This window comes from Canis lupus, chromosome 2 (assembly GCF_048164855.1).
Source record: "Canis lupus baileyi chromosome 2, mCanLup2.hap1, whole genome shotgun sequence".
Lineage (NCBI taxonomy): Eukaryota > Metazoa > Chordata > Mammalia > Carnivora > Canidae > Canis > Canis lupus.
In genome coordinates, this window is record NC_132839.1 from 26,158,167 (window position 1) to 26,184,412 (window position 26,246).

The following is a 26,246-nucleotide window of genomic DNA, read 5'->3' on the forward strand; positions in this document are numbered from 1 at the left end:
TCGAGAATGCTGAAGTCGTTTCCAATGACAAACAGCAATGGGCCTCTAGAAGGCAGTCTTCCAGGAGCACTGCCGTGGCACTAACAGCAAGCAACTAAATTGTCATCAGTGTGGACACTACTTAAAATATGAATAACCGTGTTTGAGAAAAGCTGCTAAATTATGGCCCTGTACTACAACCCTTTTACAAAGAAAAGAGACCACTCATTCATGATCAATTTATACTGTTTTCTATAGTATTCCAGCAAGTTTGGTTATCTAGCATTGTTTTCTCACTTTTTCCACAACATGGACCAGAGTGATAATGACCATATTTATACAGCTCCCTCAGATCAGCTGACAACGCTGCCACTGAAAGCAATGCCTGAAGGCTCTGGCTACCCAGGCCATGCCTATGAGCCCTGAGGATCAGCTCCAACCTACAATTTGTGTGCTTTTCACCATGCCCATGCTGCCCATTTCCTTCAGTTTCCCTTACTATAACCACAAAGTCTTGCAAAGGTGGCTCTTTTCCCCGTTCAACAATAAAAGGTTGTTTCATTTGTGTTAAATTTTACAAATACCCTACTTCCATTGGCATCTAGTTGGTTGAGAGCAAGGATGCTGCTAAAATAAACATTCTACAATGTACAGGAGAGCCCCGACTTCTTGTTATAACCTCTGGTTTAGATCCCTCCCCCTCACCAAAGGGATTTTTGGCAGTTTATTATTGTGCTTTTATTTTAATTGTAATTAACCCAAGTCATGCTCAGGTCAATATGAGAAGATCACCAACCAGTTGAGGAGGAGACTGCCACAGAGAAATTCACCTGCATATTCAGTGTATGAGTTCAGAATGATCTGCCATTAGGTGCCCAACCTGGCTTAGGTGACAAAAAGCCTAGTAGCTTCTACAAAAACCTGGGGGGGGGGGGCAAAAAGAACATAGCGGTAGGAAAGAAAGGAGTAAGAGAAAGAAGATGAGGACAGAGACTAAGGATGAGGTATAACTAGTAGGAGATGAAACTATTTCTAAATTGGGCCAAGGGAAAAAAAAAATAATAAATAAATAAATAAATAAATAAATAAATAAATAAAAATAGAAATAGAAATAGAAATAAAAATAAAGAAAGAAAGAAAAATAAATTGGGCCAAGGATGACTGACTTCACTGTGGGAGATGACTAACCATTCTAACATGACTATCTCCCCAATAATTCACTAATATTCTTTCAGTTTTTCCCAAATGCTTCCTTCCTCCTTCCCATCTTGGGGCTATGCACATATCGTTCCCTCTGCATGGGACACTGTTCCCATGTTGCATGTTCCTTTTTCACTGTCATCAGTGGCTCTCACTCGGGTGATTTTGCCCCCCCAGCGAACATTTAGCAATGCCTGGAGACAATGATGGTTGTCACAATGATGGTTGTCAGCTAGAGAGAGTGTGGTTGGCAACTAATTGGTAGAGACTATGGATGCTACTAAATATCTTCTAATGCCTAGGAAAGCCCCGCAACAAAGAATTATCCAGTTCAAAAATCAGTAGCGTAGAGGTTGAAAACCCTGCCTCATGTGCTCTCCACCCATCACTTGGCAATTTACTTGGGAAAGATTTCCTAACTTTTCTGAAGATGGGATGCTCATCCCAGCCTGGATTCTTCCTAAACACCAGTGTGTGTCTCACAAACATAATAAAAATCCAGTTTGTCATATCTGTGCTCAATGCAAGGCTGCAAGTTCCAAGAGAACCAGACTCATGTCTGTCTTGCTGGTCACCATCTATTCAGTAGTTGACACAGGTCCTAGCATTTGTTGGATGAAACAAAAGAGTTTAGGGATCCCTCCTGGAGAGTAGTCTTCAGAAAGGTTAAAAAGCCACTTGTACCAATCTCAACACTTATACTCTTATCTCATTTTTCACTAAAAAATGGCCCTTCTCAACATGATTGTTAGTCTTTTCACTGGATTGCCCTACAAATGCCTTTTACTGTTTTAAAAATCAAATATTTTCTCAAAGAAAAAAGAGTTGCTGCATTAATGGCATTCAAGAGAATGAGACTCAGACATGTAGACAGTTTTCTGAGTAATAGAAAGTGCAACTTCCCAAGATGAACACTTTGAAAGGGACAACGCTCATGTGGACATGCGAGCTTGACCATACTTGTTTAGATGTCAGTTTCATTACTTGATAATCATAACATCCTTCCTTGTATTACTAAGGAAATGCACAAAAATAGGATGCCAGACAATTTTGTGAATGAAAAGACCAAGAAATGAAAGGACATGAGATAATGGAGATATTTTAAAGGTTTCCATAGTCTACTGAAAAATACATCCTTTGGAAATCAGGTAGAGGCGGCTGTCGAATCCTGGCTCTGTCTCTTCTAAATTATGTGACCTTAGGCAATTTTCATAAATTATCTGACAGTTTACTAATCAGCAATGGAAATGAAAACACCCACCTCTTAAAATCACTGTGAGGATTAGCAGAACAAGACTCTTAAAGTACTAGCAGAATATTTAATTCTATACTCAGGAGAAGCTATGTAGGATAAAGGTCTCCTTCCCATAAAAGAGTTAGAACACCATTATAACCCCAAAATGATGTAAACAGAGAAGGCAGGTTGAGAACATTCCTCCACTAATTCAGGAAATGTTTACAGAGCCCGGGGTCCTCTACTAGGGTATAATAGTGAAGAACAGTGAGGATTTTCATGCAAGGGAAGTCCTGTAAAGGCAACTGTTGCTCACTGATACCTAGAATGGCTGAAGGTAATAGGAGGTCCAAAAATTAATGTACTTCAGATCTCAGCAGTTTCCTAGCATTGAAAAATTGGCCCTAATCATATTTATTTATGTAATTAATAGGATTTTGCATTCTTCGGTTCTAAAAAACAAAACACTATTCTGAGTAACTTGAACAAATGATAATTCATTGGAAAGATAAGGTGTGGCTCAGAGAACCAAAGGCCTGAAGAACCAGGCTCATGCGGGGTAGAGCTCGGAGCCCCTCCTGAGTTTTCCCACCTCACTGGAGCAGCCACAAGGATGAGTCTGCCCCAGGCACTGATTAGGTTAGCTTTTCGTTCCTGCATCTTCCCTCTCAGGCAGCAAGGTTCCAGAAGAGAAAGTCTAAACTATTTTAGGACACACACTGACCCCTCAGCTAGGGATTGTCAAATCACCTTAAATTATGATGCCAGCAAGATTGCCCACAATAGCAGAGAGGTCTTTTGCCAAATGAAAATTAGGATAGAGCTACCAAAACAGAAAGAATGGATGCTGGTGACTAAAATACAACAGACATCATCATCAACAGCAACAGGAACTAGTTTTTTATGAGTATGTTTTTTTTTTTTAATAATACAGTAGGTGCTATGTTAAGCACCTTGTATCTCCTATCTTATTGAATTATTACCACAATTCTATGAGGAAGAAAGTATTATTCCCTCCACTTCAAATATTAACAAATTGAGCTCATATATGTTAAATCATATGCCCTGTGTTACATGACTAGAAACTGAAATACGATCTGACCAAAAATGTGCTTGACCACTATGCTTTCTACTTCTCATTAACCTTGGGAGGTAAATAAGTGTTCAGCGCTCCAAATTTCAATATTAAAAAGAAAACCCTAAAAACTTCTATATTACAGTAAGTATATTCGGTGTTGATCCAAAAAGTAATCTAGTTATAGACTAGGGGGATAGCACCCATGGAGCTAATAAATGAAATGTAGAAACCTAGAATGATGTTTTTCAAAAGAGAGGAGAATGGTAATTTATTGACTACAAAGCCTTTCCCCATCTCTCTGGAGCTTGCAAACTGTTAACCTTGGCAATGAACGAGTGACTTACTGCAAATTGGATTCCAAGCACCAGCAGGAGCAAATTTTCAATCAAATGTCTGTGCATTAGTCAAGCTCAATAAAAAACTAAGAATATACAAATATCATACATCATCATGTTAGTTTTATCTTTAAAATGAATTCTCTGATGCTGAATTGAAGGAGAGATGTTAAGATTTCCTCTATCTACCTGCAAAATTTGGAATAAAATAATATTTCTAACTATGTTCTGCTTTTCAAATTTTTAAATAGTCTCATACATAACTTCAATAATACTAATAAATAACAGCCGATGTGCAGAACTGGCTCCTCCCCAAGGGCCCATTAGTGAAGGACAAGCTCCCTGTCCTGTCAGCCAGACACAGACACACCCCTGGATGCAGCCTGTATGTAGGACAGAGCCTTGGCACGGAGCAGATGGCCTCCACGTAAATGTCAGCCCCCCTCGAGCTCTGTGGGTGCCAGAGGGCCCTCCTTTGAGACTACTGGTTGGTTGAAACCCAACCAGGCCCAGCCAATCCCTTGTCCTTGCACTCAGAGCCTGTGATGGGAGGGGCAGATCTGATTACCTCGGAATGACTGCAAGGCCATTTCTCCATTGCCTCCGAGAATAGCTCTGCTTGCAACAGTTTCTGTTGCTGCCATGGCTGATCCATACTCATTTCCTTATCAAATGGTCACTTGGTCACACCCTTGGTGTTCTCATTTTTTTGCAATATGGACAGGCTGATGATTTTTCAAATCTTTGACTTCTATTCTCTTTTTGCTTAATCTCTCCATCTTTAAGTCATTTCACTCTTCTAGAATTTTACTTGAAGCAGTCAGGAAAAGCCAAGCCACCTTTTCAACTCTCTGCTTAGAAATTTTTTCTGCTAAATATCCAGCTTCATCATTTGCAAGTTGTACTTTCACCAAAACCAGAAGATGAATACAATTCGGCCAAATTCTTTGTCACTCCATAACAAGGACGGTCTTTCCTTCACTGCCTAATAACACGTTCCTCACTTTCATCTGAGACCTCAGCAGAAGGGCCTTTATTGGCCATATTCCCACCACCATAATGTTTAGGATTATTTAGGGATTCTCTAAGAAGATCAAGGCTTTCTCTGCTGTTCTCCCCTTGTCTTTCTGAACCCTCAGGAGAAACACTTTTAAGGGTCAGTCCATGTCCCCGTGAGTTTTTCAGCATGTGCTTCAAACTCTACCCAGCACCCAGCTCCAAAGCTGCTTCCACATTTTTAGGTGTTCATTATACGCACCACCCCAACTTCTCAGTACCAATTTCTGCCTTTTTCATAAGCTACCCAGTCTACGGCATTCTGTTTTAGCAACCTAAACTAAGACAATACCTAAGGAACAAAAGGAAGAAGATAATTGGGGTGGTCTAAAGGATAACAATGCTAATATGTAGTAGGAAATATCAGATGTGAATAATTTTACTTAGCACTTTATTTCTTTTTAGTTACTTTCACTGAGGTGTTTATATACAATAAAATTCACCAGTTTTTAAGTGTACAGCCTGATGAGTTTTGACAAGTGCATATAGTTCAGGAACCAGCAACACAAGCAATATAAAGTACATGTTCCTCACATCAAAAATTCCGCAGGCCCCCATTAGGTTTTAAAGCAAGCACTGAAGTTGATAAATTTAAAACCAAGTAAACAAAAGGCAAACCCTGCTACCTGTAATTGTGATCTCTCTTTTTTTTTTTGTAATTGTGATCTCTTAAATTAATCTCTCAGCAAATGCATCAAGATGAATGTTTTAAAAATCAAGAGTAAAAAAATAAATTAAATTAAATAAATAAATAAAAATCAAGAGTAGATGCTTACAAACAGAAGCGTAGATGCAAAAAAGAGAAACTTTCTCGAGAAAAGTAATCTAACAGTTAATTTATATAATATATCTTACTTTTATCCGTACCAGTTTGATCAGAGTGCCTACACAATGATATTCTCTTTGGAGACACAAGAATTTTTGAGTCCAATGACAAGTAACTTCTTTAAACAGGTACAAGCCAGAAAGACCAAAGAAGAAAACGACCTGAACTTTCTCGTAGCATCTAAAGAGTTACATAGGGACGCCTGGGTGGCTCAGTGGTTGAACCTCTGCCTTTGGCTCAGGTCCTGGTCCTGGGTTCCTGGGATCAAGTCCCATATCAGGCTCCTTGCAGGAAGCCTGCTTCTCCCTCTGTCTCTGTCTCTGTCTCTCTGTGTCTCTCATGAATGAATAATAAAATATTTATAAATAAATAAATAAATAAATAAATAAATAAATAAATAAAGAGTTACAGAAACTCAGAGTTGATTTCTTCTGTGTGGTATATAAGGAGTTATATCCCAGACCTCAGTTCCACACAAGAAGAGAAACATCACTCTTAAACCAACTGGTCATGAGGATGACTATATAAGTTTCAGACAGATGTTTAAAAAAAGAGAGAGAAAGAAAGAAGCCAGATGGAAGTATTAAAGGCAGGAACCAAATTAAGCCCAAGATTACCCAGGAAGATAAAGAGATGACTAGGAGAATAACAGCTAGTGCTGACCGGAGTCGGAGCACAGCCAGCCAGCCCGTGCAGACGGACGTGGCCCAGACTTGGCTTAAACCCAAAACAAGCACAAAGCACCCATATCCAGAGCAGCCAGGGAATGAACTGTGTGCTAAGCAACTGAATCATCACATGCTACGGTAATGTCTACAGACCATTCTGAGGAAGAATGCTTTAAGAATAAGAAGAAATCTCATATTGTTGGGCAGGATGAACCCCATATACTCTTGCCCAGAGGCAAGAGACAAGGCAACAGTGGATAAAATACAACTTTGACACACACACCCTGGACGGTCTTCAATACAATTTCAAAGGAAGTAAAGTATGTAAAGAAAAAACAATTTTATAGTGTCACCGCCCCTCCCCTCCAAAAAGAAAACTAGATCAAAGGGTTTCTATTGTAGAGTTTCAAAAATGTTAGTCCTACTTAAACATTCTCTGGCCTGAATGAACCTATCCCATAATACTCAGTGTCCTAGAGTCAAGCCTCTGACGTCTTAGGGGATATCAGCTACCAAAAATCCCTCCCCTGTGAATTTGAATGGTGGTTGTTTCCAGCTTGTTTTCTCATGGGGCTAAGACTTAAGAATAAGTGCTAATTTATCTAATTGGTTTGCTTGCTGCGTGCAGCACAGAAATGCCACAAAATGCCACACATCTTGCTAAACACTCACAAACCTGACTATGACCAGTATCTCATATATTCCTCCGCAGTGAGTTGTGGAGGAACCAGCTGGAGAGGATCCTTCAGGTCCCTGTCAGCCCTGTCAGATGATGTTACCCACCATCCTGCAAGACCTCCTTTGACTCTGACTCAAACTGAAACAAGTGGTGAGTACCCACCTGAATCTCAGTGAAAAGATAAAGCCCCATAGAGGAAGAAAAGAAAGGAGAGATGGTGGCAGGAAGCTACAGCCACTAGCTGAGTGGATTGCTTTACAGAAGAGTAGCTACATGGTGTTCTACCAAAAAAAAAAAAAAAAAAAAAAGGTTCCCCAGAACAATAAATAGATGACCTGGCTCAGCATTTCTTGAATCACCTGCAGATCTTATTTCTATGTCTATCCAGACTCCGGAGGTCTGAGGTGAACCCAAGAGTCTTCATCTCTAATAAGGTTCAGATGATGTCTATGTTGCTGGCCCATGAGCTACACTCAAGTATCAAGTTCTTAGAGGCCTTGTTTAAAAATTCAGATTTCTAGGCTCCACTCTGACCAACTGAAGCTATAGAAATCAGCACTTTTTGAACACCTCTTGTGATTCTTACACACACTAAATTTTTGAAGAGCATTTCCTTCTCACTCCCTGCCTGCTCTTTGCCACCACTGGTAGGGGTAGACATGGAAGTTTTATTTGGTACTTTAAGGAAGGAAGTGAAAATAGTAGGGTGGTAGGGTGCCTGGGTGCCTAGGCTCAGCCAGTTCAGTGTCTGACTCTTGGCTTTAGCTCAGGTCATGATCTCAGGGTTGTGAGGTAGGCCCAGAATCAGGCTCTGAGCTCAAGGCAGAGTCTGCTTGGGATTTTCTCCCTCCCCCTCTGCTCCTCCTCCTGTTCTCTCACTCTCTCACTCGCTCAAATAAATAAATAAAATCTTTTTCTAAAAACCTAGCGAGGTGGTAAGGTGCCACATAATAATTAGTTTGGAGTTTCTTTGTACTTTTCAATACCTTTCTAATTTTCTATAAGAACATCTATTACTTTTATCATCAGAAAAATAAAAAAATAAAGTTTTTAAACCCAAAGTTACCACATCCTTAAGAAACTACCACAGAATTTAATAATGTCCTAAAGCAGGAAACTACCTGAAAATTTCCTGTTCCTGAAGTTTAGCTTTTATATACACTCGAACTCAATTTTCTGATCCTTGAATTTCACCCCTGGATTTTATTTACTACAACATTTTGTGTACTTCCTGTTTCTTGTCTGGCCTACTAACGAGGCAGATTTCAATTGTGTAAATAAATGTACCTTTTTTTTTTTTTCCATAAGAAATGTTTCAGACCTAGCTACTATTGGATATGCCTGATATTTTCTTTCTTTTGGTTTTTAGGTGTTTAGTTTTGCTAAGCTGTATTTATTTAACCAAAATAAATTTCCCACACCATCTGTCCCCCAGAGACAGAGACATCTGTCCCCCACTCCTGACCATTTTGATTTCTTCTGTTTACCTCTTTAACTTCTCAAAGATAAGCTTATGAAAAATGAGCATTTAGTTCACTTCTTTCATCCCTCTCCCATCCTCCCTACGTGCTATGGCTGCTGTTGTCATTACTAATTGAGCTACCGGTCATATTTGAAATTTTAAAGATTTTTTTTTCATTTTATCCTAGAGTTTATTTGTAGACAGTTCCCTTATACATGAGTAGTTTCCCATTTTTCTCTGCTTCCACGAGTTCTGAGCCTGTAGGGAGTTGGAGGCAGTCATGGTTGGCTCATGCTGCACGTTCAGGGGAATGAACACATCACGGGTAATTATTAACTTGCAAGGAATTAAAACTGATGGAGAAACATCCCAGATATTTTTTTTTTTGAAATTTTAAAGATTCTTAAATCTGTTTCTTATTCGGCCAACTTCTGAGATGATCTAGCAACTTCTCACTGGGTCAAATGATAAATATATTAGCCCCCTACTCTACTTCTCCCTCTTTCTCTCTTCTAAATCCTGTTACCTAAGCTTTTTTTTTTTTTTTATGATAGTCACAGAGAGAGAGAGAGAGAGAGGCAGAGACATAGGCAGAGGGAGAAGCAGGCTCCATGCACCGGGAGCCAGACCTGGGATTCGATCCCAGGTCTCCAGGATCGCGCCCTGAGCCAAAGGCAGGCGCCAAACCGCTGCGCCACCCAGGGATCCCCCACCTAAGCTTTTAATTTTACAACTTATATTATGTACAACCATACATGTCTTTAATGTCTTGGCTACAGATTCTAAAAATTAAAAACCAACAGTTTTATGTCATTGTAACTATCTAAATATTATTGACTACAAAGCCAAGAAATACACTAGCTTATCTTTACTTCTCAACAGGTCCTATATCACTCTGTTGGATGACTCCAAAGACAGCACTCCTGCATCACCCTCAAAAGGATTCTTTTATCATGTGGCCTTGATTGCTCCAAATCTTGTCACATTTCCTTTTTGTTTCATATTTGGAAACATGACTTTCTTGTACTTTTTGTGTTTGATTTGGTTTAGAGGACAAAGAGGAGGAGATGTTTAATTATCTTGTTTTCTCCTTGATTTATAAGGATATATATACTTATATATATATACACAAAAGATATACATGCTTCTATCAAATCCCAAAATTGACTCTCAACCATGTAACAAAATCTACTTTCCCCAAGATACTTCTTCTCTAGACCTGCACAACTAATAACCTGGAGTCTTCCCATCCTGGGTTCTCCTACACCAACTATCTGGCTGAGGTAACATGGCTTCTTTCTTGGCTCTCTCCTTCATTTTGCTATCACTGAGAAATATCCTCAAAAAGGGTATGCATGGTAGGCAAATTTTCTGAATTCTTCCAAGTCCAAAAATGTCTTTATTCTTTCCTAATACTTAATTCATAGATTGGCTATGAAACTTTTGTGTCAAAATAACTTTTCCTCAGAATTTTGAAAGCATCTCTCTATTGTACTCAAACAACCCCATGTGACTAAGCAGACATCTGATTCTCTATCCTTTTTAAGTGAACTTTTTTTCTTCTGTAAAACTTCTTAAGACCTTATCCACATCCCAAGTGTTCTGAAATCTCCTAAGAATATCCCTGTGCAGGTATTTTTAATCATCTTTTGAAGCACTTGATGAATTCTCTTAATCTGATGTTCAGCTCTGGGAATTTTTCTTTTATTGTTTATTCATTTCTATCACTTCTCAGCCTTTTGGCTAAGATCAAGTGTATTTTTTGTTCATTTCTTCCTCTCTCTTTCCTCTGCTTTCCATTTCTTGGATTCCTACTAATCTGATTTTGGATCTTCCAGATTTATCATATCTTATCTTTCATATTTTGGTGACTATTTTTGCTTTATATTTTTAAATATATATTTTTAAATATATATATTTAACACATATTTTAATATGTGCTTATCTCAATTTTTTTTTTCAAAATCACTACTTTCCCTCTACTATCTGGTATCTTGGATGTCCATTCATATTTAAGAACAAAGGTCTGGGTTTATTATTCTAGATAACTGATTGAGGTTGCCTCTGTACTATTTTTAGGTATGTCTTCCCCTGAGCGGGAAGAGTGACTATGTGATCATGGACTGCAATATTTTTAAATGTTAGTGGACAGGAAGGCAACGAGAGTGAAGACAGTGGTAGAAGCCTCAGTTTTCTCCAGACCATTTGAGTTATGCAGAACACTGCTTGTCCAACTCTTTTACATCATGAAATACATGGGAAAAAATTTTAATTGGGGTGCTTGAACTGCTCTTAGCTAGAGAAGATCCATCAGCTGGTCTAGGTGCTCCACAGCCCTCAGGCCTCTGAGCTGCACTACATATTGAGGGAGGAGAGGATGTACCTTTTGCATTACGTTGACCAACCTTCAAACCATCACTTCAACTTTCTGCAGTCTTTGATTGCCGGCTTGAGCCCAAACATCTTTTTCATTTCCCATATGTCCACCAGTCAGCTACTTCCTGCATGATGTCTCCTTCTTCACAGTTCTCTGTGTTCCATCTTCCAGAAATTTGTTAAACTCTCATCTTCTTATAACCTTTGCCTCCCTTTCTCCTACTTGTTATGAATTTCTAGCCCAACCGCTCTGCTGTGATCTCAATGGAATTGGGGATGGAGGGGAGGTGAATAAATATGCTTGATTTGCCATCTTGAAATCTTGGGCCCAGATACACTAGATTGCACGCAACCAGAATAACTCATCCTATTCTGCTTTCTCCATGTTTTGCTTCCTTTTAAGAAAGATATTACCCTTTAGTTAACAAAGACTTAAATCATGATATTATCCTTACTTTCTCCTTAACTTTTTTCCCCACATCTAGTCAGCTATTAAATACTATCATTATACCTGGCAAGAAGTCTAAAACTTGTCTCCTGTTTAACATTCCTATTGCTCTTGCAGAAAGTGTAGATTGATAAGAGGCTAATTAAGAACTTAGTAGTAACTATGCGAGGTGTGGACATGTTAACCTTATTTAATAATCATTTTACAATAAATACATATATCAAATCACCTTAAACTTATACCATGTTTTATGTCAATTGTATCTCAATAAAGCCTGGGGGAGAAAAGAACCTAGTAGTACTGGCCCTTATAGACCCAACCCCACTACCATCAGAGCTCCCAAGTGTTCTTTCCTCCTGTAACATCCTCTTTATGATTCATTCTACCCAAGGTTCTCCTCTCCTAATAATTCCCTAGAGAGAGTACAGTTCTTATTATTCACCATATGCATCAACCACCAGGATATCAACCCCTGGAGGGGCTGCTAAGAACTCAGGGGAGGTCTTTTTTAAGCTCCAGCCTCTGTCCAACCATTCCTGGTTGAAAAATAAAAGAGGCTATTGATGAAGTTGTTACATAAGTAAATAGTATGAAAGCATGAAAAAAAAAACAAAACAAAACAAGCAAGCAACATAGGGAATCCCTAGAAAGAATAAAACACAAGCTTCTTAGCTTGGCATTAAAGCTCTTCCGTGTCTAGGCTTCATTCCACATTTCTACCCTTACCTCTCACTCCTCCTTATGCTCTTTGGATTATATCCAAACCAAACTACTTTCTAGGACTTAATTTGTTCTGCAATTTCCTACTCCTGTTCCCTTGGTTTTCCTATTTGAAAAGCATGTTCCCCTCATGGAGGGAAGGTGTTGTCAAAATTTCCTCCATCTTGCAAAGACCAACTGAAATGCCTGCCCTCTCCTAAAATATTCCTTAATCTTCTCAGCTGGAAGTAATTTCTCTTCCCCTGTTTTATCTTCATACTTGGTACACACTTCTCTTACTTGCAACTCCTGTCATATTCTGACTTAGTCAATTGCCATTTGTGTACATGTATTTTCTCCAATATAATAAACTGTAAACTGCTTGAGGGCAGAAGTCATAATTGTTAGTTTTTTTTACTTCCTTAAAACACTTAGCACAGTACCTCTTACGAATAGCCAATGCTCAATAAATGTACTTTGGGTGGGGGTAGATATACCTGGTGAGACACGGCCACTATAACCCTCAATAACTTTCCTCTGCTAAAATGTATTACCCTAAACATTCAAAGTTCTCCAGTGTATCTCAATCTTACCTTCCTGTTCTCTTCATACAAGAGTCTTGATTCAAACTAAAAGATTCTATTCACAGACCACTAAGCTGGTCAGCATGCTGTGTCCATCCCCTCTACCACATTTATGATCTTTATGAATAGGTTCAAGTGTTTCCCCATAAACCCATTTGATACCATTCAACTCACAATGCTCTTTCCATCTACTGATCTCATTTGGTAATGTTCCAATCAACTGTAATTTTTTTCTTGTTACTTACATTTAATAATTATTAGATATCTTCCCTAGCTAAATAATGTTTCTTTTTATCTGTCACAATACTCTGCACATGACAAGACTTAGGAAGTATCTAATTTATTAAAGTTTTTATCATTCATTTAAATAAATCAGTAGTAACATTCCAATATATCCAACAATGTTAATTACATTATTTTAAATTATAATTCAGTATTTTCAACTATAATTATCGGCATAAACTATATTAATGAAGAACATTACACAAATACATATATGCTAATTGATTATTTTAATGTATTTTTAAAAGTCTTTTAGGGGTGCCTGGGTGGCTCAGTCAATTAAGTGTCTGCCTTTAGATCAGGTCATGATCCCAGGGTCCTGGGATCAAGCCCCTGTCAGGCTCTCTGCTCAGCAGGAGCCTGCTTCTCCCTCTCCCTCTATCTCTTCCCTCCACCTCTACCCCCACCCTCCCTCCCACTTGTGTTCCCGCTCTCTCATAAATAAATAAATAAATAAATAAATAAATAAATAAATAAATATTTTAAATATTTAAAAGTTTTTTAAATAGGCTAAATTATATGCCATCATGTTTATACTATATATGTGGTTTGCACACATGCCAAATTCATTCCAATTATATATAAATTATTATCAACTTCAAATCAGTAAGCTATCATACCATTAAAGCTTGTTTGTAAAATAAATATAGAGAAAACTTTTTTTTTTAAGATTTTTTATTTATTTACTCGAGAGAGAGAAAGAGCACAAGCAGGCAAAGCAGTAGGTAGAGGGAGAAGGAAAAGTAAGCTCCCTGCTTAGCAGAGAGCCTGATACACGACTCTACCCCAGTGTCCCAGGATCATGACCTGAGCCAAGGGCAGGCGCTTAACCAACTGAGCCACGCAGGGGCCCCTAGAAAATTTTCTCAACCTATTTCTATAAATTTTTATGGAAATAATTTTAAAGCTAATCTGAATTCATTTCCCCAGAAAGATTTCATATAGAGGAACAAAGCTTCACTACAAAATCAAGATACAAGTATGTAGCTACATACTTTCAGTATACTCAGGAGTCTTGTCACCTCATCAAAAACAAGCTTCTTATTCTTGCTTATTTATTTTCCAGAATTGTACTTCTATCTCACAAATATATTTCTACCTTGTCTTAATTATCTTCTTTTATAATATCCTATTCTGTGAGTCAGAAATCCTTTTTAAATTACTTGAACTATGTTTTAATAAAATGTAAATATGCAACTGGATTATTAATACAAAGACAGAAAAAGAAGTCATATAGTAGGGAGACAATTTTGTAGAGAATAATGTACTAGGAAACTACCTAAGGATAGGTTACAATTAGACCCCAAAGGAAACTCTCAGTGGTGACCAGAAAAGAAAACTGTGTTATGTAGTTCTTATCATGCGATATAAGTATTTTTTCATTGAAGTATCATTTTCATAAAAATATTAGTCTCCTCAGTGACTCCTAGAAAAATGATGACTTCATGGAAGAAAAAAATCTGCAAGAAAATTTGATTTGGAAGGTTAACAGCAGGGTCATTTCAAACATATAAAGTGTATATGAAGGGCAAGCAGAAGCATACAGTATGGGAAATCTCTGGACTCTATAACATTTACAATATTTTATCTTCACTTTTTTTCTATTCCAGAGTGTATGTGACTCACCAGCTTATCTCCACAGAGAGAATATGAGAGACCAATCCCCGAAGACAGGATCTTTGATGTTTCTGAATTTAGGATTCCTATTAGAAAAATTGTGAGCTAAAATTAAGGTGTAGTAAATCCTTTTTTTTTCCCTTGGTACAAACACAGGTAGTCCAATTATTCTATGAAAATACAGGTTTTCTGAATAGGGTAGAAGTCCCTCTATGGACCATACCTACTACTGCATCAAGCTGCATGGAAACAAGACAGAGAATGCCCTTGCATTTGAAGTTGGCCACTGACCCAGCAACACTGAGAGGTGAACAGCTTACCTCCAGCCCCTCTGGGCAGTAGGGGGTCACTGCTTCCCAACCAAAATCCACTCCCTACCCTCTCCTCCTATGCTTTCCACTCCCAGGCAAGACAGCTTCCTTTAGCTGATTATAAGCTCAAAATCTAATTCATAGGTCAGAGAGTTTGGCCAAATTTTCCCTTTGGAAAGAAAAAAATAATAATAATAAGGGAGGCAGAAAGAAAAATAATAGCCCTGTTACTGCCCCAGACAATGTTCTTAGGCAAAGAAACTGACTCAGAGCTCAACAACTTCCTGCAAGAAATTTTTCCATAAGATAGCAGTGATGCCACAGAATCAAAAAGAAAAGAAAAGAAAAAGCTATGCCTTGGGGTTCCACAACTCCATCTCATCTGCCTAACATTCCTGTGAAACTGACAGCTCATCATTTTACTGTGAGATCTAGTGTTTAAATCACTTTGTTGAAGGAGCACATGGAGGGCAGAGACTTGCCTGAAATGATGATGATTTCCCAAATAGCTTCACCCAAACATAACCAATATTCTCAAAGCAAACAGATGGGCTCGTCCCCACTGCCCTGGGGTGAGGAGGACAATCTACAGAGGGAAAGTTACTGTGTTGGGCCCTCAGATCTGCTGCAGGCAGCATGTCATAAATATGATAATGCTGAAGTCACTATGTAGGCTGAGAAAAAGCAAGAAGAAATAGCCAAACTGACCCCAAAATATCATGACTAATAAACGGAGGAGATAATAAGAAAACACCCAATCAGCATGCAAGCACATTTAGAGGGCCTCAGTTAGGTTGAAAGGCTCCAGCTGGAAAAGGTCAGAGGTTAAGAGCTCTCCATGTAGTAACACTGGGTGTGTGGGAGCAAAGGGATCTTCCAAGAGAAGGGGGTCGGTGCTCAGCTTGGCAGACCACAGGAGCTTTGAGGAAACAAACCATCAGGGAGACTGAGAAGGAGTTCAGGGAAGGAGAGGCTGACTTGGGGGTGACCACACACTCAGACCCCAGAGGACAGGAATGCGACCTGGTGCAGACGCTCGAGAGGAAGCCAAAGTGAGTCAAAGTCGGGAGCATAGTGTGGATGATGTGGTGGTGAGCATAATGTGGATGTTACCACTGAATGAGAAAAGAATCGGAAAGATAAATGTGGTCAGAGAGGCAGATAACTTTTATAAGAGCATTCCAGAATGAGCAGATGAGAAAAGCAGTTCGAATAACAGGAGGGAAATATCTGTTTATTTTCATGGGCAATTGTAAGCTTAGAAGGCAATGTTGGAGATTTTTAGCCTTAAATAGACAAACGGTATACTATTTTCTAGTCAACCACCAAATGTAACCTGGTATCTGGAATACAATTCAGTACGCAATTCCCAGAATAAATCATGTCAACCTGGCTATATTTTTCCAGCCTTATGAGAGGCTGTGCGCATCTGCCCTTCCAGAAATGCACCAATAGTTTTACTGAATCTCAGCCTCCTGCTTCTCCCTCACTTCCCAGTGTTAGATGACACCCCTGGTGGTCCCCAACATGGATCCCAAAGTTCCAGCATCGAGGCTCATCACTCTGTCCCCGATTGCAAGTCTGCCATCCCACAGACAGGAATCTTTCAGGTCTGGCTCTCTTCCTGCGAAGCCAGTGGTGCATGACTAGTTTTCTCAGCACCTAATGGAAACTAAACCATCCCAAAAGACAAATGCATATGGCTAATAATCACATGTCAAGGCTTTACACACTTGACAGTGTATGGAACATAGAAAATATCTCCCAGTTTCATCGTTTTTGTTGAGTTTCATGCCATTATATACCTCAATTCTATTTGAGGAAAACATTAAAAAGCCTCCTACTTCAAAAACCAACAAATTACTTTGATGCTACTTCAAATTCTGTGTTTTCAGATCTCCCACATTTTTGCCTTGATCCTCGGATAAGAAACCAATATATCAGAGTGAATACCTTGTTTGTGTTTATCATTGTTATCTTTATGAGAAGACATTAACCTTTGCCCTTTGAGATAGCAGAATCAGTCATCCTCAGATCAAACAAAAATGAAGTAAGAAACATCTGAGACACAGAAGGTTCATCCCTGTGATGTTGGGTTTTGGTGGCCCTATCCAGCTTTGCAAAACTAACCCACCCAACCCCCCAAGGCATTCAGAAATTATTTTATTTGCTCTAACTCATCAGCAAAGGAAAAGTAGCAAACCCCAGAGCCAATGATTATTCATCCCACTCTGTGATAACCCTGACCCTAGTAAAGCCAACATCTGTCTTGTGTTTGGGGTGGATGACAGCCAACTGGGGATCAGAAAACAACAATTTCCCTGGTCAGATGTAAACCTTGCCCAGCATGTTGACTTTATAAACCACCCTGTAAGCTCAGTAAATTTAATTGGTAGATAGGGTTGTCTTTCCTTGGCTCACTTCCCACTGATTCATATTACCGCCATGAGCACACGTATGACCAGACATATGCTAACAAGGCTCTGTCTAGACAGAGAAGGTTTTTCCTCCCAATCCCACTCCCCAGAATTAGGCATTAAAATATGCTACTTGTAAATAGGACAAATGTTTACATAAATCATACAGGGAAAATAAACACTGTTCTCATACTTGTAGTGGAGACACTCTAGACAGAATCTATTAGGTATAGGAGCGACCATATTTGTTCCCTTTGCACTTCAAAGTTGGTTGTTGAGCCAACAAGAAGGAAGGCAGCAGTGTGTTAAGAAATGTGAGTAGCAGGAGTATAAATCAGTGCTCTGGACAGGTTGATTCCATCTAGCTTTGCTTCAACCAACATTCAACCTCAATTTATGGTTGTGAGGAAGTATCAAGCATGGTTAATAGTGTTGAAATGACACTGGCCATTCCTACATTGTGATATGAAAAATTATAAAAGGTACTTTTAAAACTTACTTTGAAAATCTCAAGTGAGGTAGTTCATGCAGAAAAATCTGCTATCCCAAATCTAAGATTCTCACTGTTTTCCTAAGAGAATTTTTTAAAAGCACCACCTCAAAGAAACAAAAACAAAAGAAAATTTAAATAAGTCCTAACACGGAAATAAAACTACAACCTACTTTCCCCTAACCACGCAGCCCACTCACAATCTTACTCGATGCCTTTTTAATACTTTCCTATACTGAGCAAATTTATGAAACTAAATCTGCTAGAGAAGACCAAACTCATAAAGTTTTCTGTAAATAACCCCAACATCATCCGTGGTTATAATATTATGAATCCATCCATTATCACAAGTAATCAAACCAAGTCAATAGTTAGCATGTTTTCAAAACTCTCCTAAGCAAGAATAGAGGATACAAAAGTCTTATAAAATATAATCCTTACCCTCAAGGAGCTTCTAATTACCTATTCCAATTTAATTCTTAAAATTCTTAAAATTACTCTCCTAGAAAAACAAAGTCCAACAGATAACTTTGTGAGTTTTTAGATCAAAAAGAAAGATTTTCATTAGCTGGATGGACAGTAACAACATACATTCCTCTTTTGAAGAGAGAAATTTCTACCTGATTCTAACATAAGGTTCTACTGGGAGTGCCAGTCACAATATCCATTCCTTCCAGACCTAAACACATGTGACCCAAACTGGGTCAATCATGGTCACGGCCTTGGATGTCTTTAAATGGAACTAAAGGGATCGGCCACACTCCTGTTTAGTTCTCAAACCAAAAGTTTGGTTACATTTGCCAATAAATTGCCCCCTTGGTAAGCTGGTCACAGTTGGGCTTCTGTTACTTGGAACAAAAACAAGTCTTAGCTACACCATCAGTTGTTCTCTATCTCCAGAGCACCTAACAACAGAAGTGGTCTTGGACTTCAGCAAGAGTTACGTGATGAATAGGACTACTATTTTATGTATAAATTTTGCCTGTAAAGGAGCTCAAACACTAAACTTGCTATAAAGTATGTCTGTGGAACCTATCCTGATCTTACATTATCTTGGACAACTGTCTTGAATAACTTAACACCTAGCACAGGGTGTTACCTGTGTCACCTACACTAGATGAGTAATTCTCAAACTATATGTTCTACAAAGTTGGGACCTGTTGAATGATACAAAGACCACCTACCCCCTTGAGCAACGCAAATTGCTTTTCCTGCCTTCTCATTTCAAGAGCTTTCCATTTATTGTCAGCCTGCTACTTCTACACCTCCACACATAAAACGCATGCCGGTGTCACCCACCAGACTCTGCCTTTTCACAGCAACCTAGTCAAACAGCTTTTCCCTCCTGGTCCATCTGGGCATCCACATCAGCTGGACCTCCATCCATTCTTTCTTAGGTTCCTCCCAACTCAGAACACCTGGTACCACATAAGGACTACATTTTGAGAATTATTAGACAATAGGACTTCTAATATTCCTAGCAACACTATTATCTCTTCAAAAGAGCACATTTTTTTTTTCTCTCTTTCTCTGAATGTTCTGTGTCTTTTTTGGCAATTAAAGGGACAGATTTTGGAAGTTCTCTCCCCTTCCCATCCTACAGTTACATAAAACCAAAAATGTTCAGTACATGAATATCAACCAAGAATACTGTTTTTTCAGCTGCTTTTCCTTAACCTTGGGATTCCTGGATTGAAATGGGGGGAAGGGAGAATAATTAAATATGATGCTTGAGAAATTGATTCCTAATAGTTTGTGAGGTTGAGGGTATTCGTCATTTCACCCACTAGTCAAGTATTTCTTCATGGTTTGCTCCACAAAGAAAAGGGTTCTTGGGAGACAAATCTGTTTGAAATTATTCAGCTCAAACACTGACACTGTAAAATTAGAAAGAAAGAGGTCAAATAACCTTATGGCAAAAGTATCGGTGGATTTCCAGAGTAAAGTGTGCTCCAGCATCATGTAGAGGTTTTAAGGTGGCTAAAGATGCTGAAGAGACAAAAATAATTTTTAAAAGATAAACAGAATTTTCTTTACAGTAGAAAATATCCAAGACCCACCTACACCATTCTCTCTCTCTCTCTCTCTCTCTTTTGCCTTGACCTTCAGCTGCTAACACAGCATTGAAATTACCACATACAAAGAAGAGTTTGGAATCTCCATTAATATTTGCATAATTTGCCACCCAGGCTATGACCCACCCTACTGCTACAGAATGATAAATTCATCTGTCTCCATTGAGGACTGAGAAATCTTATTTCACTGGGGAATAAGCAAAATTTCTGCTACACACATGATATGATTATCATGCCTAGTTTATTAGTCTGCCTATCTCCTGAGGCTATTTCATGGTGAAAACGTATTCAATAAAACTTTGGAATGACCAGGATTATGTAGCTTTCTCCAAAAGTCTTATTTCCTTAGTAGCTGTCAATATCACTAAAGTGTAAGTAGGCACAGGGAAGAAGAAGCAACCATTCTACAAATGGGCAATGAAACATAGGGCCCCCTCTGAGGAATGCACTCAATAGCAGCTAGATATAGACATATGTTTCCTTCCATGTGCTTCCATTCCAACATGTTATTTTGTCCTTCACTGAAAAAAAAAATTTGAAAACGTTTGTTTTGACCATTTTGTTTAAAAATAAATAAATTGGAATCCACCTTAGAACCTAAGAACCAAAGTCTGCAAAGAAGTTAAACCACATGATATCTAAAGTCTCTTTCAAATTTAAAATTCAGAATAACTCTCTATGTGGTATAGATGGGTGCAATGAGAATTCAGAAAAGGGAAAAAAACGTATGACAATGTGTTGCCAAATATATAGATGTTGAGGTTGTTTACAAATATTTTAATTGCCAGTGTTTGCTATCCTTGTGCCCTCTTCCTCTGACACCACAACCAGTGATATTCCAGAGAGACGAGTCGCTGCCAAGCTGGAACTTGGAGTGAAGATGCCAGGCGGTGGGGCTCCTGCAATAATGTGGGATAACATGTAGTACCAGAAGAAATCAACCTTTGTTCTTTTAAGCCCCTGAGACTTGAGAGTTGGTCCTGCAGCATAAGTCCAGCTCTCCCAACTGAGAAATCATGGATAGCTTTGGAGGAAAGGTGAGACATGATTATAGAGTAGAAACAAGTGAGAAGAAAGAGATTGAGAGATTCTAGAAATGAGACCTCATCTGGAGGTTCTCAACAAAACCAATAAATAAGAATATCCAGGGGTGGGGCTGAGGGTATCATAAATTTTCTTTTTTTAGAATTTTTATTCTTTTACTTTTTAGTCTTTTACTTTTTTTAAGAGTTTATTTATTCATGAGAGACAGAGAGAGAGAGAGAGAGGCAGAGACATAGGCAGATGGAGAAGCAGGCTCCCTGTGAAGAGCCTGATGTGGAACTCGATCTCAGGACTCCAGGATCACGCCCTGAGCTGAAGGCAGAAGCTCAATTGCTGAGCCACCCAGGCATCCCCTATTCTTTTACTTTTTTAATTGAAGGACAATTGATAAACATTACATTGGTTTTCAGTGTATATCTTAATGATTCAATAATTGTATATACTGGGAAATGACTACCACAAGTCTGGTTAACATCTTTTACCATACAAAACTACAGACATTTTTCTTATAAGAAGAAATTTTAAGAACTTTTAAGCAAGTTTCAAATGCAACACAACATTATTTTTTTAAGATTTATTTGAGAGAGAGCAGGGGGAGGGGCAAAGGGAAAGGGAAAGACAGAATCTCAAGCAGACTCCCTGCTGAGCAAGGAGCCTGATGTAGGACTCAATCCCATGACCCTGAGATCATGACCTGAACCGAAATCAAGATTTGGACGCTCAACTGAATGAGCCATTCAGGTGCCCCTGCAATACAGCATTATTCACTATAGTCACTACACTGTACATGACATCCCATGACTTATTTATAACCGGAAGTTTGTGCCCTTTGACTCCCTTTACCCATCTCCCCCCTTCCCCCACTTATGGAACCATCAATCTGTTCTGTTATCTATGAGCATGTTTTGTTATTGTTCTGGGGGTTTTTTCAGATTCCACATATAAGTGAGATTATATGGTACTTGCTTTCTCTGATTTATTTCACTTAGCATAATGCCCTAGAGGGCCATCCATGATGCCACAAATGGTAAAATTTCATCCTTATATGGCTGAATAATATCCCATATATACATATTCATTCCACATCTTCTTTATCCATCCACTGATGGATACTTAGGTTGTTTCCAAATCTTGGCTGCGGTAAATAACGTTGCTATGAACACAGAGATGATATTATCTCTTGAAGTTAGTGATTTTGTTTTCCTCAGATATATACCTAAGAGTGGAGTTGCTGGATCATATGATAGTTCTATCTTTAATTTTTTGAGGGTCCTCTACACTCTTTTCTAGAGTGGCTATACCAAATTATTTTTCCACCAACGATACACAGGGTTCCCTTTTCTCTACATCCTCACAAACACTTGTTATTTATTACCTTTTTGATAAATGCCATTCTAAAAGGTATGAAACGATACCTCATTTTTTCCCCTGTAGATTTATTTTTAAGTAATCTCCAGACTCAACCTAGGGCCTGAACTCACAACACTGAGACCAAAAGTTGTGTGTTCCATCAACTATACCAGCCAGGTGCCTCTCATTGTGGTGTTTTTTTTTTTCTTTAAGATATTGTTTATTTATTCCTGAGAGACAGAGAGAGAGGCAGAGACATAGGCAGAGGGAGAAGCAGGCTCTCCACAGGAGCCTGATGTGGGTTTTGATTCCTGGAGCCTGGGATCACGCTCCGAGTCAAAGGCAGATGCTCAACTGCTGAGCCACCCAGGCATCCCTCTCATTGTGGTTTTGGCTTGCATTTCCCCAAGCTTAATGATGATGAGCATTTTTTTCATGTACCTGTTGGCTAACTATATGTATTCTTTGGAAAAATGTCTATTCAGAACTCCTGCCCATTTTTAATCAGCTTCTTTGTTGTTGTTATTGAGTTCTATGAATTCTTTATATAGTTTGGATATTAACCTCTTATCATATATATGATTTGCAAATATTTTCTCCCAGATTATACTAAAGTACATCCAGGGTTGAAAACTACTGGTCTAAATACTAGGAATGAGAGTAGAATAAGAGTGAAAGGATATGAATATGGCACAAAGACCTTTTGCAATTTCTGTACATTTCATAAGTCCCGGATAGGGTTTCCAGATAACTTTGAACAAAGATAGAAAAAATATTTTTTAAGGTTTTATTTATTTATTCATAAGAGACACAGAGAGAGAGGCAGAGACACAGGCAGAGGGAGAAGCAGGCTCCCTGCAGGGAGCCCGATGCGGAACTCGATCCTGGGACTCCAGGATCACGCCCTGAGCCAAAGGCAGACACTAAACCGCTGAGCCACCCAGGGATCCCAAAGATAGAAAAATATATTTGTGAAAGTTTTGTACAACCAAAAGAAAAATAATTTCATGATGTTCAGCTAGTAGGTTATAATTGTCATTTTTCCTTTATCACTTATAAAGATCAAGGGTCAGGTTTTCAAAAACATTATAGATCAAGTGTCAGTTTTTCAAACACCTGAATCTTTTTTCTTTTTCAAAGAAAAAGGAAGATTTAAATCTCCACAGAAAGTTCCCCTCTAAGTGATTCAAATGTCAGTCTATTAGGTTCACATGTCAATTCATTATTCATGGCACTAAAACACTCTTACTAATGATATTAGTGGCTAATATTTCCTGAACATTTACTATAAGCAAGGCATTATGCTGAGCAATTTGTGATTATAACCTCACTCAGTCCCCACAATAACCCTGAGTTTCTATTATTACCCACATTTTGCAGAGGAGGAAACTGAAATTCACAGAGATTAGGTAAATTTACCAAGAATATGCAATATCTTTTTTAAAAAGATTTTATTTATTTATTCATGAGAGATGCAGAGAGAGAGGCAGAGACACAGGCAGAGGGAGAAGCAGGCTCCATGCAGGGAGCCCGATGTGGGACTCGATCCCGGGACTCCAGGATCACGCCCTGGGCAGAAGGCAGGTGCCAAACAGCTGAGCACCCAGGTGTCCAAAGAATATGCAATATCAAAAGAGTAGATCATGAAGGGTTTTTTTTTTTGGCGTTCCATACCTGCTATATTGACTACACTAAACTGAGCCACCAAAATTTCTCTCCACTCCATCATTTTACTAAATAACTATAACAGAATTAAAAAATAGTTTTAATTTGAAGCAGAAGGTATTTGAAGGAGAAAAACAAATCTACTTATCAAAAAAATGCTATTTCTTCATGAGAAATAAATATCACGTCCAAAGCATTGTCATTGTTATAAAAAGAATTTGCAGAGAAGGAAAGAGATTTTCAACTGCATCCTACGCCCCTACTCCTGTACCCTTATTCAGTGACAACATAGTAATTTGTATTACTTCACTATTACCCCAACCCAGAGTCAGTCACAACTTAGGAAAGCAGAAGCCAATTATACAGGCAATATGAACCAGTTCTGCATTGCAAAAGTAACTTCTAAATTGAAAATTTTATAGTCAGGGGCACCTGAGTGGCTCGGTCAGTTAAGCATCTGCCTTCAGCTCAGGCCATGATCTCAGGGTCCTAGGATCAAGCCCCACATCAGGGAGGAGCCTGCTTCTCCCTCTCCCCACTGCTTATGTTCTCCTTCAAATAAATAACAAAAGAAAGAAAAGAAAAGAAAAAGTTATAGTCAGGTAATATTTAAATTTTTGGAATATTTGGAATTAAATAAAATTTATAAATTCTTGATTAAAAGTGGTTATTGTCTCTTTGTAGGTAAATTGTTAAAGGACCCTTATATTAAGAGCATCTGATAAAATATAGCATATATATATATATATCTCTCTACTATGCCTGTAGTGTTGTACACTTCTTTTTTAAAAAAAAAAAAAAAAGATTTATTTATGATAGACACACACACACAGAGAGAGGCAGAGACACAGGAGGAGGGAGAAGCAGGCTCCATACCAGGAGCCCGACGTGGGACTTGATCCTGGGACTCCAGGATCGTGTCCTGGGCCAAAGGCAGGCGCTAAACCGCTCAGCCACCCAGGGATCCCCGTGTTGTACACTTCTTGACTGATAGATAAATCTTTTAAGAAGTCAGAATGTTGCCAATGGTCTTGCTATACAGAACTCCATTGAGATATCCAAATTAATGGACCAGTAAAAATCACATTGCTAGGCAGCCCGGGTGGCTCAGCAGTTTAGCGCCGCCTTCAGCCCAGGGCCTGATCCTGGGGTCCTGGGATCGAGTCCCACGACGGGCTCCCTGCATGGAGCCTGCTTCTCCCTCTGCCTGAGTCTCTGCTTCTCTCTCTCTGTGTCTCTCATGTATAAATAAATAAAATCTTTAAAAAAAAATCACATTCCTTTTTCCAAGGAGTGAATAAGCAAGTTAAGTAAATAACATAGGCCTAGAGGATGAGTGAGAACACTAACAAACAAGTCTGTGATTGTTCTGATTCACTTCAAACCTTTCCCAGGTCTGGCACCAAATTTTAATGAATATGTGTATAATCCATAACATGTAGGAAGACCTATGTGGTCTTCCATCTAGGATACCAAGCATCGAGTAATATTACATTCAAGAAAATAAAATCCCAACACCAAAAGTAACTTTAAAAGAAATTCAAATAATTTATTCCCATTTCTGGAAGACTCCATTTATAATATGCAGTGATAAATTTTAAATCTTATTTCTTCCTTTTCCCAATTCTCTAGAGTCCAGGACTACTCCCACAGTAAGCGTCACTAAATTATCCAAAACTCTCTACTGAAACACAGTCATGAATGCTAGGTTGCATTACTGATCCTCTTTCTCCTTTCTGAGTCTTACTCCATGGGAAGAGTATACTTCCCCATCTTATTCATTTTTGACCTTGGCCTTATGACTTGCTTTCACCAATAGAATGAGAGCAGACATAATGTATCCCACATGTCACAATCAAGCAGAGGCTTTAAATGTACATGTACAGGGACGCCTGGGTGGCTCAGTGGTTGATTGTCTGCCTTTGGCCCAGGGCGTGATCCTGGAGTCCCGGGATGGAGTCCCACGTCAGGCTCCCTGCATGGAGCCTGCTTCTCCCTCTGCCTGTGTCTTTGTGTCTCTCATGAATAAATGAATAAAATCTTTAAAAAAATAAATGTACATGTACAGTTTGACTTGCTCTCTTGTGCTTTCTCCCATGAGAAGAGAAAGCCCCAAGTAGCCCTGAAATGAGACATAGAGGGAGCACACAGGAACTGGACTGGAAGGACACAGCATCAGAGCTGACCACAAACCTGTGCATGAGAAAGTAATGTATGGTTTTGTAGGACGCTGAGATTTGGTACTGTTTGTTATACAACATACAACAGCAAAAGCTAACACACAATGTGACTTTTCTCATTTCCTTGTTTACTCTCTCTATCCCCAGCAACCAAGCATCCTGTCTTCCACCCTGTGGAAGGAGTAGGAGGG